The sequence below is a fragment of the Lagopus muta genome, chromosome 8, assembly GCF_023343835.1.
Source record: "Lagopus muta isolate bLagMut1 chromosome 8, bLagMut1 primary, whole genome shotgun sequence".
In the NCBI taxonomy this organism is placed as follows: Eukaryota; Metazoa; Chordata; class Aves; order Galliformes; family Phasianidae; genus Lagopus; species Lagopus muta.
This window is the reverse complement of record NC_064440.1, coordinates 25,907,352-25,923,012: the sequence shown is the minus strand read 5'-3', so window position 1 is coordinate 25,923,012 and position 15,661 is coordinate 25,907,352. Positions and strand designations below refer to the sequence as shown.

Below are 15,661 nucleotides of genomic sequence, written 5' to 3'. Positions count from 1 at the left end.
TGCATCCCGAGTAAAATGCTTCTTTCACATAAAATGTTTGTAATGCATCAAAAATAACTTGGCAAAAAATCATCTTTGATGCAAGATTGACACAAACATTTTATCTGAAGCCCTAGTTGAGCTTTAAATAGTTAGAGAAGCAATAAGTGCCTGTATGAGAAGCTTGCCCCAAATCTTTGGGGGTTATTTTGTTATTCATATGTCATCGCCATGAAGTGTCTGCTTTGACATATAAATTAGTGCTTTGTGGATTCTTTTTGGGGGGGACTATGAGAGAAGTCTGCATGCTTTCCTCTGTGATGTGAGATTCCACATGGGAATGGGATCTCATTATGTCATGACTGAATCTAACCAAGGTTCCCTGGGTAATTTGCTCCTCCATCCTATTAAAACTTCAAAGTCTTGAGCTATATTTGTATTTGTAAATTGATTTCATTAGACATCTTCATTATGATTTCGTTCTTAAGAGTTTGTGTGCAACAACATAAGGGTATTTTCCCATTAAACATGGAGGGAGGTAAAGATTTGACTTCTGTGTTAGAGTATGCTTCATTCTGAGCACTTTGAAATATACAACCCAGAGCATGTGCTCTGTGGCTCTTTTCTGCTCTTGTACCTTGTATGGGAGCTCTTGTATCGTGGCCCCAGATGAGCACCAGGGGAAAGGCCCTGCTCAGCCCTGGGAGCACAGGTGAAGGCAATTCAGCTGTGTGACAGGAAGGGGAGGAGCCTGGCTGCACCTCTCTTAGACTCCATTTAAGGGCTGACTGCCACTGGGGAGGGATCTCTGGTTGGAGATCTCTCCTTGGTGATGCTTTCCCCTGCAAACCTGAAATCTTCTTCCCTTCCGTTGTAGTATCTCTCTATTGTGGCAGTCCTTCTAACATCACACTTGTGTTGTAATGCCTTTCCCATTGTATTTACCTGTCCAACTGCGACGTAACTGGAGAGGAAGAGAAGTGTGAAGCAACTGGCTGGGAGTTCTTGGCCCTCGTTCTTCCTGGAAGAAGGGAAGATCCCATTAGCTCCTGGGCTGAATAGGTGCTCTCAGGGTGTAATGTGGTGCTAGCTCCCGGTTGCTGTCTGCTGAACTGCATTGTGAACTCAGCATCCACAGCCTTGATGCATTACCCACCACCCACTGATTATGTTCAGTAGGTACCTTTTTCTTCTCCTAAAATCGTACTTCACTCAATTAAAAGCAGGTCCGTTCAGATGTTTTCTGTCTGCTATTTATTTAGATAAGCAATTCACCAATTTCTTTTGAAAAGTGTCATGAAAATACTTCTTTCTTTGTCAGAATGTGACTGTCTAGAAATGTATATACATGGGTGGCATCACTAAGAAAATGTCTATTTTGTTTTTGTTCACTGAAAAAAACCAATTCCTTTATAAAAGTGCTGGGAAAAAATATTAGATAGAGACAGTGTGACTAATTTATTTTCTGCGTGCAAAGTATGAAGTACAGCTTCTGTCCTTCTGTTAGGAGGCTGAAGACAGATTACGTGGAGGACGTGCCAGTTTGAAAACAGTGGTGATTGCACGTTAATTGGAAATGAGATATTCCAGCTGTCATTAATCTATGAGCTGTAAAATTCTTAATTGTTTTGATTTACTGGAAATGAATGGAGGATAGTTTCTGCCCAGAAAATGACATTGTTATTTTTTTAGCGGTTGCATTTTTTTTTTCCTGATCTTCTCTTAGAATTAATTCTAAGATTATTTTGTGTAAGCTAACATACGTATGTTTAGACAAGTCTGGGCCGAATTTTCTAATAAATCTGTGGCGGTTATTTTCAGCTTGTCAACACTGAGGCAATTCTTTTTGTTTTTTTTTTTTTTTCTTTTTTGACTTCTCCAACCTCTGCCAGAAAAGCTTCCTCTTACAGATTGGCCTCTCAGTGTGCAAAATTGGCAAGTAAAACTCACAATGGACTTGAAGTGACAGCAGAACTCAGCCAAGAGTTGGCGGTTTTCACACAGAGGTATGGGGGATCTGTAGAGTCCACAAACTGTACAGAATGTTTTTCTCAGTGTTCTTATGGCCACTGAAGTCTGTAAAAATTGAGTTCCCTTTTGGCACCGAATGTATCCTGGCTCATCAGGGTATCAGTGATTGTCTTAACCAGGGTTCTCCAGCTTTGTGATGTTGCTTGGTTACTGGCATTCCCACAACTCTCAAATAAAACAAAGCGAATGTTGGTGGTTTTTTTTTTTTTAAAGGTTCTGTTTATGGACTGGTCTACTGTACAGATCCAAACAAAACAGAACTGTAAATCCTCTGCAGCTTCTTTAATGATCTTTTTTTTTGTTTTGTCTCAAGTATTCCATTTGGCTGCTTGTAAAGATTTTCTATTTTAAATATGTTTTTTCAGTATGTTGGACTACTTCTAGGATTCTGCACAAACTCATTAAATTCAGAAACTAGGATCCTGGCTAAAAGTAAGGCATAACAAATAATGGTTTTTGCTGTCAGGCAATCTGCTACCTATGGCTAGGAGGTTGTCTTTTAGGTGTACTCTGTGCATCCTCTGAGGGTAGGAAAAAGGGCAAAGCTTTGCGTGGAATGACTGAGAAACTATTTTATTTAGTAATGATAATAATAAAGAACTGGTGTAACTGTTTGACTGAGGATTTTGTGTCGTTTTCAGTACTTGAGAATATAGCTTCAGCCCCCATGCCCCCAAGGTAATAATTTTGATGCATGGGCTCATCTGTTTCAGTGAGAATTCTCATCTCCAGTCCTGATCCTGACAAAGCATGCAGGCACTGAGAGCTCAGTGTAGCAGAGGTGCATGGGTAGTTTTTCTTTTGCTACCTCTGTCCCACAGAAGAATCTCTGTCAAGTGAAAAATCATCTTCGGGCTGAAAGATGTTACGAATCTGAGATGACATTATATTGATATGCTGCAAAGAATTTATTTTTTCTTTTTAAATGTAGTTGTTCCCAAAAAAATCTCATCTTGGGAATTCTTACATGTAGGTGAGTTTATTAGTAAGTAGTGAAAAGAGAGCTTTCTGTAAATCTGCTGGAGTCATCAAGTGCTTGCCTAAGAGTGGGTTACAGAAGCTCTCTTAGTGTTTCTGAGGGTAGAGAATTAGTAATAATTGGGGATATCTGTAAGTCAGCAAGAGATTGAAGGGAGAAAAAACCCACATCTACGTAAACATTCCCAACTGTGGAAGGATCTGTCAGAAGCATGGCTGCTGTAGGAAGCAGGCAGCAATTCTCATAGGCAGTGGAAATTCCGAGTGTTGCTTTACACTAATTGTCCAAGTGAAGGTGCTTTAGCAGTTCCCACAGCCCACTCCTCTAACAGTTGTGTTTACAGGGTACTTTTGACAGGGAACTTCTAAGAGAGGTTTCACATGTAGTGAGATACCAGGTGTAGTAACTGTATGATGTTGGTTTTTCTAGGGTCATGAGGCTCATGTATTTCTGTGTTCCAGGTCCATTCCAGTTCCATTTTGGTCAGTAGGAAAACGCTTAGGCCTTTGAGAGGAAAATGTTGACTACTGTTGGGTTAGGAGGAATAATTGAGTAAAATAATGACAGATCACTGCTAGGGGGATAAAGGTATTTGCAGGCTTTTTACATGTGGACTTCTTTTTAAATAAATAAATAAAAAAAACACCAAACAGAAAACAAAAAACCATTTGTGCTTTAGTTCAACTCAAAGCTCCCACAGAACCAAGCAAAGTCTCACACGAGGGGAAAAAACGACAGAATTCTTTATGTTTGAGTCCTTTGGAACGTAAAGCTAATAGTGAACAGCAGAGCTTGTGTGTTTTTCAAACCATGCTATCTTGTGTTGGCTGGAACTGAGACCATGCCAGCTGTATCTCTGATTGTGTTGCCTGCTTTCTGCTCTGAGAGCCTTCAAGAGCAAGACCACACAACATTTATAGGTTTTCTTCCTTGTTGCAGCTGTTCTTCATTTACTGTAGTTCCTGCCTGGATTGGATCAGTGCTAAATGTGGATCCTATCCTTTGCCCTACTGAGGTATTATTGTCATACTTGTGTCACTGGACAGAGATCTGGTGCAGGAGCCGGTCCAGTCCTAAAGCTTTTATTTTCTTGTTTCCCAATCCTGAAGTCAACAGATTCCTTTTGCTGTAAAATCTTTTGGCAAATACCAGATAGAAGACAGTTTTACTCCTGGAGCTCGTGCTGTGTTATAATCGAATGCAAGTTTTGTTTTTGTAAGAAATGCAGATTTTAAGCATTAAGATGAATTGTCTTCAGCAGCTGGATCCTGCAGAGTATCTTTAAGACTGCATTCCCTGGCAGGAGCTAGAAACTTCAGCACACAAAATGAACCATCACGGCAGCCAGTTTGACTTTAAGGAATGTTATTAAATGATAAAGTACTGAGGTGTAAAGCAGCAATTTTGCAGTTGTGTTGAGACAAGGAGCACCACTCACATCAGCTACGTCATAGCTGGCACTCTTTGTTGGGCAAAAGACTGGAACTAAACATCTTAAGACTTGGTCAATTGTGAAGGATATCAAAGTTTGCTTTCCAGGTGCTAAACAGTTGAGTGCCAGTAGTTAGGGAAGTGTATTTGGCTCACTAGCTCAGGCCAAAACCTAAAACCAAAAAATGTCCAAAAAAAAATGTAATGCCAAAATTCTCAAACAAGTCTTGTCCTTTTTTTTGTAACAGTAGACTGTAAATAACCTCCGTACTTGGTCACGTCAGCATGTGGTGGAAGGTTCCCTGCCTTCTGTGGACTCATTCCTCACACTGCGTGTTCCTTCAGCGCAGACCTTTGTCATTCTGCTGTACTTAACACCTCCTGACCTGCCTTTAGGATATTTACTCAGGATCAGAGGTGCTGAAGGTTGTGTTTACTGTTAGGATCTAGAAGGCTCATAGGGCTACAGTGGAATTAACTGAGTGCAGTGTTTGGTGTTTGAGCTCTCCTGTGTTGCAGGTGTGTTATGAAACCTCAGGTTGAGGGGTCAGAACTAAGCATCAGTAGAGAAGTGATAGATGATTTTTTGTTGTTGTTGTTGTTTTTTGTCTTCAGAAGTGGGGAGAAAGCTGATCAAGGATAAAGACTCCTGTTCAGAGTGTTATGTAGCTCGTGGACTTTTTGGGTCTGCTCTCTTGAACTATCGAGGTGCACATCTCTATAGACCACCATTTTGGTCTACGTTGTATTAGTAATTGGTTCTGGTGTTTGTGTGTGTGATGTGTCACATTAGTACTAGGATTGAGCAACTGTTAAAGAGATCAGAGTTCAATGTGGAAAAGATTTAAGTGATTTATGATTTATTTGTATATTCTCCAAAGTTGTAAAACTGTGGCAAGCGCCAACTCCTGCTGCTTTTCTTTTGGCTTATGTTTGGTGTTGGCGCTTTTACTCCTCACTGATATGAGGTCTGGGGGTATGATATCTGAATATCTACTTCTTATTTCTTCCGTGATTTCTGTATTTCTTTTCTCTGGCTTTATTTATTTTTTTTTTTTTTTAAGGTTCTGAGAGGGAATTTAATGGTATTTCTTCCATACACGTGGCCTTTGTCTTGTGTGTGGATTTGCTACTAAGGGATATGGGGCACTGTTCCTGAAGTGTCTGTTTCATCTGTGAAGTTACATCATTGTTTCCTACTTGAGGGTCTTATTTTTGTCTGAAAATACAAAATCACTTTAACCTACAAATACAAGAATTGACGTTTTCCTTTTGAGAAATTACCTTAAACATTTGCAGACTTCAAGCTACAGTATTTCACTTTTATATTATCAAAGAAAATAAGGTTCCTTTTAACTGTTGTACGTTTACTCTTAATTTTCTTTTGTCTCCCTAGAGTCATTATTTCCCACATAGCATTTTCTTTAGTAATATGTCATGGAACACAGGATGAGGACAAAATGGTGGATCAGAAGATAATGAATTATGGAGAGATATCCCTTATAAATTTTTTTTCTTAAAGGTATTGCATCTCATTTGGTCAAACTTGATAGATACAATGTTTGGAGAAAGAACCTTTCCAACATCTGATAAAACATTGTGGGTTTTATATTTTTGTAAATTTCACATGTTATGTAGCTGTCTTGGTTACTTTGTCTTTTTTATGGTACGGTAGTGCAAAACAAAGACTTTTGACTTCAATTTTTTGCTTGTGTTTTTGTCTTTTAAAATAGTCTTCAAAAGTAACAGCCTTCAAAGTACTAGAAGTGTAATTCTAACTTACGTAATTTCATGCAGAGATGATATTTCATACCTGAGGACACATTAAGAGTAGACTTCTATGTTTATCTGTCACTTTAGTCATCAATATTTTGTGAAGTTCACAAGGGTGGAAATAGTCAGAAGTCACTGATCAGGGAAGAAAATCTGTGTGTCTATATTTGAAGTTGTAAACTTCCACTTGTTTGATTTCTGGATTTTAATTTTCTGCTGAAGTTGGAAAGGGATCTCTCCCTCACCGTGGCTTGAGGGAGAAAACTGATGTTTAGCAGGGAGTGTGTTATGCTGGGGAAAAAAGAATAGCTGTGATTTCTTAGTACAATAATATGCATGCTTTGATCTTTGAAAATCCTAAAAATACCACCTGCAGACTACAGATGTTAATGGAAGGAGATAGACCCATTCTTTTGCATAAGAAATGCAATCTCTACCAGACCTTTTACTGTCCAGTCTCAATTTAAGTGCTCACTAAACGAGATGCACACAGTCTTGTTTCGGCCCTTTCTTATGTCTTTTTTTAAGGGAACAAAGGCTCAAGTCTTGTCTTTGTTTGCATCAAAGAACAAATTGCCAGTAGGGCCCGTGGGATGAGTATTCTGCCAAAAGCATGTGAGTATGCTTTCCTCCCAAATTTCCTGCCCTTCCATTTTCAGCTCTCAAATCTGTGCTCGTTGTGTAGATTCAACACCCAGAGCAGCTCTTTAACATCATGACGTGTGTGAATACTTGTATTTCTCCAGTGAAGCATCATGTTTTAAATTGCTCCATTCATCTCTTTTATTTTGAACATAACTGTGACTCAGCAAGCCGTGCAATAATATGTGTTTAGATTGCAGTGAACTTTAGGACCTGAGTTGTCAGAGCCTTTATTCTGGGGGGTTTTGCTGGGTGAAGTGCTTCAGGAAACACCTGGCTCTTCCAGAGGCAACTAAGAACTTTCTACATTTTAAAATAAAACCTGTGATTCTGATAGGACTTCCTTGCTTTGCTGTAATCTTTGGGAAAATGTGATTTCAAAATGCACAAACAGAAATAGTCACATATCTTCGAATGCAGAAGGAAGAACTCAACTTGCAAAGGGAAACCATTTGTACTGGCTTAGGAGAGGCTGGTTTCAGTGATTGGTTGTTCAGAACTGTGACGTGATAATTCCGGGGTGAGGTTGAGGCTGCTGAACAGATTTTACTCCTGAGCAAACAAGGACCAGTGTGCCTTAAGTGGCAACTAGGGATAACATCCTGCACATGTAGTTGAGTTTGCAGGCTGACTTCTCCTTTCTACAGAAAAGAGGACAAAATGTAGCTATTAATTCTGTTTCTTTATTTTTTTCCCCACCAATGAAACGAGGAAATCAGTTTTTATCCATCAGCATATGGGCGTGCAGCTGTCTGTGTCATTGTATGTTCTTAACTTGGGGGAGAATTACTCTAAAATTCCTATGGAAGTCAGCAAAGGCCTTGTCATGTGGGTGAAGTGCTGGTGTTGCTCTTTGGGCTTCCCTTTGTTTCAGCTCACTTAGTGCTCTTGAGTTAATGATGTTGCTGATTAGAGGATGGTCAAGCTGAAACTATGCTGGTGTTGTTCAGAGAGATTGAATTAGTGACTCGTGAGTTACTTTATCTGTTGCACCTACAGCACTCTTGCTTTCCTAGGTAGAACAGTTCGCATTGTCCAAGGTCTGTATTTACAGCTCAGGTACTTGAATGTAAGGTACTACTCTAGTGTGCTGACTAGATTGAATTTAAAATATGAGACCGTTCTGTGAAAATAGGCATCCTTCATCCATTTGCTGCTTTGGTCAATGTGTGTGAATGCTGACAGATGCCCTTCCTGTTCTTACAGGGTTTATTTTCACTGCCGTACAAGCTTAGACAATTGCCTAAGACTTGTTATTAAATCCATTCTTGACTACACATGCAATACTCTCAATTAAAACAAATCTGTCCTAAGAAATCATCCCCTGTAAGGAGAGATCACTGAAGTAAACAAAAATCAAGTTAGTTGCTAAGTTTCTTTGTCTTCCATCTGTCTTTGCAGGACATTCAGACCACTGGAGAAGAGACAAACAAGAACAGAAACTGGAGGCGTTCACAGTGGTAAGATACCTTTCATAATTCTCTTTGCAAATGATTGTGACTGAGGTTACCTAGTCACATGCCAGAAACTCATGTCACACTTTCAACCTATCCTTTACAGCTGAGTTCATCAGCTTTCTTGACCTGATCTACTAAAGCTGATCATAGTGCAATGTGCCACATACCACAGCAATGACAGAAGAAGAAACAAAAAGGAGAAAAGACAAATGCAGCAACTGGGAAACTTATATTTTAATTCCTTATTTTGTAGCTTTGACTTCTTACAATGATACAGATTAGTGGCTAAGTGTGCTCACTTTTGTATTGCACGTTTATGTGATGAGTAACAAATATAAAGTTTATTTATTCATATATTCTATCAGTTCAGAAACAACAAGCCAGGAACTTTAGGGGTTACTTTCACCATGGGAATGCAGACTATTTAAGCATCACAGAAGGTGCTTTGGTTCCTATTTTATTTGTGGAGCCTATCTTTCACCTCTTCAGTTAAATTTCTTTCCTTTAGCTTCTCCCTGTGTGTCACTAAGTTAATAATCTCTTAGTATAATTAATGCCCCACTGCTTCTTCTCATCCTTTTGGAACTGAACTATTGTGAAGATGTAGCATGATTTGCAGCAGAAGGTTTTGCTCAATTGGTATTTGGAAATAATCCCTTACTTAATTCTGTCCAAGATCATGTTCAGAGGGTGGTGAGAAAAAGACAGCTTCATAGATATAGGAAAAAAAAGGGGGGGGGGGGGGAAAGGAGTGGTGTAGGAGGGGAGAAATTGAGATTCTGCAACTGTCTCAGTTCAGAGGTAGACTGAACCCAATACATCTTGACACTTGTTTTGAAGAAAACACTTTGTTTAAAGGTATCGGGTGATTCCTTCTGTTACTGTGTTAGAAAGGAATCAGTTGTCTCTGTCCTGCATGTTATAAAAGCATAAGCTGCAGTTCTGAGCCTGGTAAGTGGGCTAGTCACCTTGCCTTTCTGTTCATCAGATGTCCTCAAGGTTCTCCAGCTTACTTGCAATCTAGGACATCTGGATTGTGTTCCTAATCAAAAACTTACTGAGAAATCTTCAGTGAGTCACTTAATACCTCATTTTTATATTAGTAAAATGACATAACAATACTATTCTTCCGTACTTGAGCATGGATGTTGGGAGCATAAATAGATCTTGTACTGAGCTTTGTGAAATGCTCAGATGTTATTATAAAAGGCAGAAGGAGGACTCATTTGCACATGTCCTTACATGTCCTGCATATACTATATTTCTGCAGTACTTCTCCTTTCTTAAGAATTTCTTTTTAACTTCTTCTAATGTAGTTTCTATGTTACAAAATGCCAAAGCATTTGGTGATGGAATACTTAGAGGGAGTCGCTGAATAGATTGTCTTTTAGTTAATCATTTAGCATTTCAAACATGGTAGCTGTGAGCAGTGCAACTTCCTCAAAAGGAGGAAGTTAGATACGGGTGCTGAAAGTTTTTCCCACACATCTGCTGATCCCGAGTGTGGCCAAGTATGTGCTGAAATATTGCTTGTCTGACTACTTACTACAACTAAGTGAATCATTGGATTAGGTCCTGGCCAGACCTTGAACTGCCAGAAACAAATGACCTGTCTAGAGAGCAGTATACCTTGGAAGCATTTTTCCCCTTGTCTGAAGTGTTACACAACACAGGAATTTCTCAGAAGAGCAGATTTGGCTTTCAGTGATTTCAATTAAAGATGGTAATTTCTCAGCTGTGCTTGGCGTTTCACATCAGAATAATGGTCTGTGGCTCTGAAAATAAGGAAGTTGTTGCTGGCAAGCCACTGGAGAAGCAGTTGTGCAATTGGAGAGACAGTGGTAAGGAGGTCAGTGTCCCTCAGGCTGATAGAGAGCTGGTTTTCTGGCTCTGAGAAACCTCCAGGTCCATATTAAAAGGCAGCAGGTGTGTGCAAATGTTCCTTCTAGAAGTAAGGCCAACACTTCTAATCAATTCTGAAAATGTTTTCCTATGGTTTCTTTCTTCCTCAATACCCATCAGTAAAATAATTTAGTAAAAATACTCCTTATCTATTTACAGCTTAGCTACTTGGATTTAAAGTGCCATATAAATAAGTACAGAAATGATGGAATCTTGCAGAAGCTGAATACTGGTGGCAGGTTTTACATCAGAAACCAAGAAGTATGTGGTACAGTAACCTGGCATGGGTTTTCTGTATGACTTGCTGTAGGTTCATCCTGTGCAGCAGCCAAGCACTCTGAGTGGCTCAGCGTCTCTTCCACCCCACACTGCTGGGACAGAGTGCAAAAATAAGGGCAAAAGTGAGAAGATTCATGGTTTGAGATAAAAATGGTGTAATAGGTGAAGGAAGGTTGGGAGGAGGAGGGGAAATGACACAAGGAATGCAAAGGGAATTGGCTCACCACTTTCCACATGTGGAAAGTTGGCCCAGCCTATCTTGAACAACAGCAACCTTGTAAACAACAACAAAAAAACCTCTACCCCGGTTTTTATTGCTAAGCTTGATGGTGGATGGCATGAAATTATCCCTTCAACCAGGCCGGGTCAGCTGTTCCAGCCCACCCCTTCTAACCTCTTGCCTATCCCCCACCTGTTTGCTGTGGGGACAGTGTGGGTGAGGAGGAAGAGAGAGCCTTGACACGCTGCAGGCACTGCTCAATGGTAGCCAAAACACTGATGTGTTATCAGCACCATTGCAGCTGCAGATCCAAAGCGCAGCACTATATAGGCTGCTGTTAAGAAAGTTGACTCCATCCCAGTGAAACTCAGTACATTTTTTAATGGAATGTAGTCCTAAACAATTACCCAAAGAACAAAAATCCTGTTGTAAGATGTCCAGAAAAGAATTCTCTTGATTAAAATTATCTTGTAATCTACAGATGTGAAACTTCATGTTAATATCACAAGAACTTCTGAAACAGTTCACAAAGTGTGTGCTAATGTTCATCTTTCTCTGGAGAATGTTTGAAAACATTTATTTAAATTTCACAAAGTTCAGGAGTGCTTAAGAACTTTTCTGAATTGATGCTGCATGTTTGACTTGACTGTTCTGGTGTTCTGCAAGAGCAGTTCTGAAGAAAGTTTTGGTGTTTGCATTGGGCAAGCGGTCTCAGATACAGGTAGTTATGGAATTGCCTGTAGGTGCATCTTGGCACTGTCTGTAGGACAGAAAATATGTGATTTTTCTGCCTTAAAATAACTTTTCAAGTTTTCTGAGATTGTAATGATGCTAGACATAAAATGCTTTCAAAATTAACATGTTAAGAGTTAGAGTTATGTAATTATCCCAGGAAAATGCAAGAGAAAAATCTGAAGAATGGAATCTTTATTCAATTCTGATGGAAAAATGTAAGTGAATCACTTTACTGTCAGTGGCCCTGTTCTTCCCTGCAACCTGTTATTTTTGATCTCATACACCATTGTCAAAAGTAACAAGTAGCTGTTTGATGGAAACAGCTCAAGCAGTACTTCAGATCAAAGTCTGAGACTGAAAACAGGTTGAGCATTCACAGTATTTTCTGAGGAAATCGTAAGGGTTAAAGGAGACTTGAGTTCTTGGAGATGTTCTTTATTTTTTGGATTTGTATTACTGTGTTACTGAAAGCCCTTTATTCCACTTCTGATAAAATTAAGACGGACGAGCATTTGTTACAGATGGTGAAAAACATCACAAAATCATAGAATTATAAAATGGTTTAGGTTGAAGATCATCTAGTTCCTACCACCCAGCCATGGCCAGGGTTGACAACCAGTAGATGAGGCTGCCTCCAGCAATGGGGCATCCACAACCTCTCAGGTCAACCTGTTCTAGCACCTTACCACTCACTGAGAAAAAATTTCTTCTTAATATCTAACCTGAATCTCCCCTCTTTTAGTTTGAAACCATTCCCCCTTGTCCTATCACTATCAGACCATGTAAAAAGTCATTCCCTCCTGCTTGTAATTCGTTTTCAAGTACTTAAAGGCCGCAATGAAGTCTCCCTGGAGCTTTAAGTTGTCCAAGCTAAACAAGCTCAAATCCCTCAACCTTTCTTCAGAGGAGATGCGTTCCAGGCTATGTCAAAGGCCTTGCACAAGTCCAGGTAGGTGGCTGTAGTTGTCCTTTTCCTACTTTTCCTCCAGTGTCATCACTCCATCGTAGAAGGCTGCCAGATCGGTCGGGCAGGATGTGCCCTCTGTAAAGCTGTGCTGGCTGTCTCAGATCACCTCTATATCTCATGTGTATCATAAGATCTCCAGGAGGCTCTGCTCCGTGGTCTTTGAAGGCAAAGATGTGGGGCTCTCTGGGCTGTAGTTCCCTGGGTCTTCTTTTTCCCCTCTTCTTGAAAGTGGAAGTGATGTTTCCCTTTTTTCAGTCACTGGGGGTTAGCATTGGGCAAATGTATGTGATATGTCTGAATGTAAAAGTTGAAGGTGGCCATCATAATTCTTAGTGGATTTTTCACTCAAAAGAGAAATGTAGCATTGTACGGTTTGGACAGTTGCACAGTAAGCACACAACACAGTGAATCTCCAGTATTTCCTTAAAAGCTGCTATACAATTGTTTTTGGCTTTTCAATTGAAACGCTGATTTGAATGAAAATTTCTACAAATGCTTGGGAAGAGTGAACATATTCTTAAAAAAAACAAAACAGCCTGCAGGAAAGACATAGCAGGACTGCTTTTCTCCAGCATGTTCTGAAAATACCCATGCTAGAGATGACAGTTTCTTGTGGGGCAGAGGTAGCTTGTATTTTTCGTTCAATCTTCAGAGGTCACGCTCTGAGTAAGTTGAAAGAACTGTTGGAAGAATTCTTGGGACAAAAACCTTCTCTGAGGGCAGTGAGATAGAGTCTGTGTTCTGTGAGAATCGAGGAGCAAAGCTGGGACTTATCCCCATGTAAAATCCTGCTTTGGAACAGGGCATAAGGTGGTGAAAGGCTTACTCTGTTTCTCTTCTGTGAGTGACAGGGTAGTTCAGACAGTTGAAGAGGAGCCAAGCATTCCCTATTTGCTGTGCTCAGATTGTGAACAAGGTGCTTAGACTCTCTGGTCTCAGCTAATGTCCAGAACAGCCAAGAAAAATAGTGATGGGTACAATTGGAGTATCTGGTGTGTCAACATTACTGGGAGCTCTGTGTTTCTAAGGAAGACATCTATTGGAGCTAGACTTCTCTTCCTGTGTGAGCTGCTTCTCATACTTGTCTCACTTTCATTTTTGGAGAGGAGAGTCCAAATATTGAGTTACTATAGAGCCAGCACTCTCTACCCAATTCCTTGGTTGTGTGGATGCCAGCAGTAGAGCTCTGTTAACCTCAGAATCTAATAGCAGGTAATTTCTGTTGCCTGCAGGGCCAGACCTGCTCATTTTGGTGTGGCTAAATCAGAGGTGTTAGTCTGTAGTTCTGACTGCTTGGCTTGTTTACAGTAAGAGGCCAGTCTGAATGATGAGCAAGACTGCTCTTTGTAAATGAAGATGCCTGCCTTATGCAAGGCTTCGTGAAAGTGTATATTGTCAGCTGTTTTAAAACAAAAAATCGTCAGGAGTCACCTTTGCCATTTCTTGAGGAAACTCCAGGGGAATGAAGGAAAGGCATAACTGATACAAGGCCTTACTTGACAGTAAGCACTGTCATTGTCTATTCTCTGGGTGCATAAACCACAGTAATTTCCTACTTTGATATGATGAACTTCTCTCATCTTAAGTTTTACTGTGATATCAGCTGTGTGGGGAGGGATAACTGGCTCATGGGGAATTCAAATGGCTTTTTTGGAGAAGCTTTCTTCAGCAGATGTTTCTGAGAAATGTTCCAGTTGTGATGAAGTAATACTTTTTTCCAACAAAAGCCCCATTTGATTGGAAAATTCCCAGCCAACTCAATTTATTGTATGTCAGTTCTTACTGCTTACAGAATAGTTAGAGCAAGTTGAAAAGCTGACAACTCAGTTTGCTTAGTGAGTTAACTCTGTGATCTGCCACCATTTCTTTGACAATGCCTACTTGCAGTATACAGGAGGTTATAAGTTCTATTGCAGCATTGATAATTAACAGCAGTGGCAACAGAGATGAAGGAGATTGGGCTTTCCTGTGTGCTGCTCATCAGAAGTGTGCTGATACATGTTTGCTCCAGCAATTTGGGTGTGGTACCCATCAGTACACTGACAGTTCCAACAGATAGGGCACAGCTGGGAGCTGCAAGTAGTAACTTAACTGGATGATTCTGAATGCTCAATCCCACAGAGCAAGTATGTTACTTTACCAGTGTCTCTTAATTATTCCTTTATAGAAGTTCTGGACAGATGCAAAGTAAAGGTCTGTCTGATATTATTTGTCCATCAGGATTGTCTCTGGCCAATTTAGAGGTCTGTATGTTTTTTCTACTTCAGTTTTTTTTTTAAAGCCTCTTCTATGGCTGTCTAAATCAGGGCTTTAGACCGTGCATGTCAGGCAGGACCTCATATGACACTGACCTTTAGATGTGGAGAAGTTCTCTGACTGTCTCTGATCATCATGGGAAGACTGTTTAAGGAGCCTTGGCTTCTTTTTACCAATATTCTATCTGCATTCACTGACTTTACTTTCACATTAATTTTGCTATGTCTGTGAGCAGTAATTCCTGAGTATCATTGGTTTCAAATGGAAAGAATAACTGGTTTCTTTTTTCTTTCTTCAAAAATAGTACACTTCAAGGTCCGTTACGCCGTAATAGCCACTTATTTATTGTACAGTAGCAAGTAGATGAAGGGCCTGTTTAGACAGTAAGTAATTATAGGTTGGATTATTTAATGCTTCTGTTGTTGTTGCTGTTTCCAGGAATACCTTTCGTTAACATAGGAAATCAAGATTTTCCATGAGGGTGGGAAAGTGAGGGAGGAGAAGCAAGCTGTCTGTAAGTTTAGGAACAGCCAAATACCGGTGGTATTGCTGCCAGTATAGGGTGTGATTGTGGGTACTGTAAACAGGGGAACACTGCTGGGTCTGCATCTGATTTCATGTGTGCATCAAGTCACTGTAGTAGAGAAGTTTTTATAAGGATTTTTTTTTTAGTGTTTCTTATCTGCATGAATCTCTGTGTGCACAATTTAATTTAAAATAGTGTTTAAGAGAGAACTTGCATCGTCTTTGGAGGGCCTGTATGGTGCAAAAATGAAAGGCTGCATTTAATTTCAGGATTCAGTCTTGCAAGATTCAGACAGCTTTGACACACTTAAGTTAAATAAGTACTTACCTTCAAGCACATGCATAATTCCAAAAGTTTACATACGCTTTAAACATTCTTTAGTCACCCAACACCTAACTGCATTAGATTTCTTTAGGGCTTTCTTGCCTCCTTTTGAGTATCTGGCTTTATCTGAATTCATTGAAACATTAGGGAGTACTTTCAG

At 39.9% G+C, this 15,661-nt stretch overlaps 1 protein-coding gene across 5 annotated transcripts in view; it reads left to right on the top strand.

Moving 5' to 3' along the window:
- Positions 1-15,661, top strand: part of SPATS2L (spermatogenesis associated serine rich 2 like) — a 132,411-nt gene that overhangs the window by 66,301 nt on the left and 50,449 nt on the right. For all 5 annotated transcript variants that reach the window (XM_048952988.1, XM_048952986.1, XM_048952989.1 and 2 more), the window contains exon 2: positions 8,237-8,295. The gene's annotated coding sequence lies outside the window, so the exon portion shown is untranslated. The remainder of the gene's footprint in view (positions 1-8,236; positions 8,296-15,661) is intronic.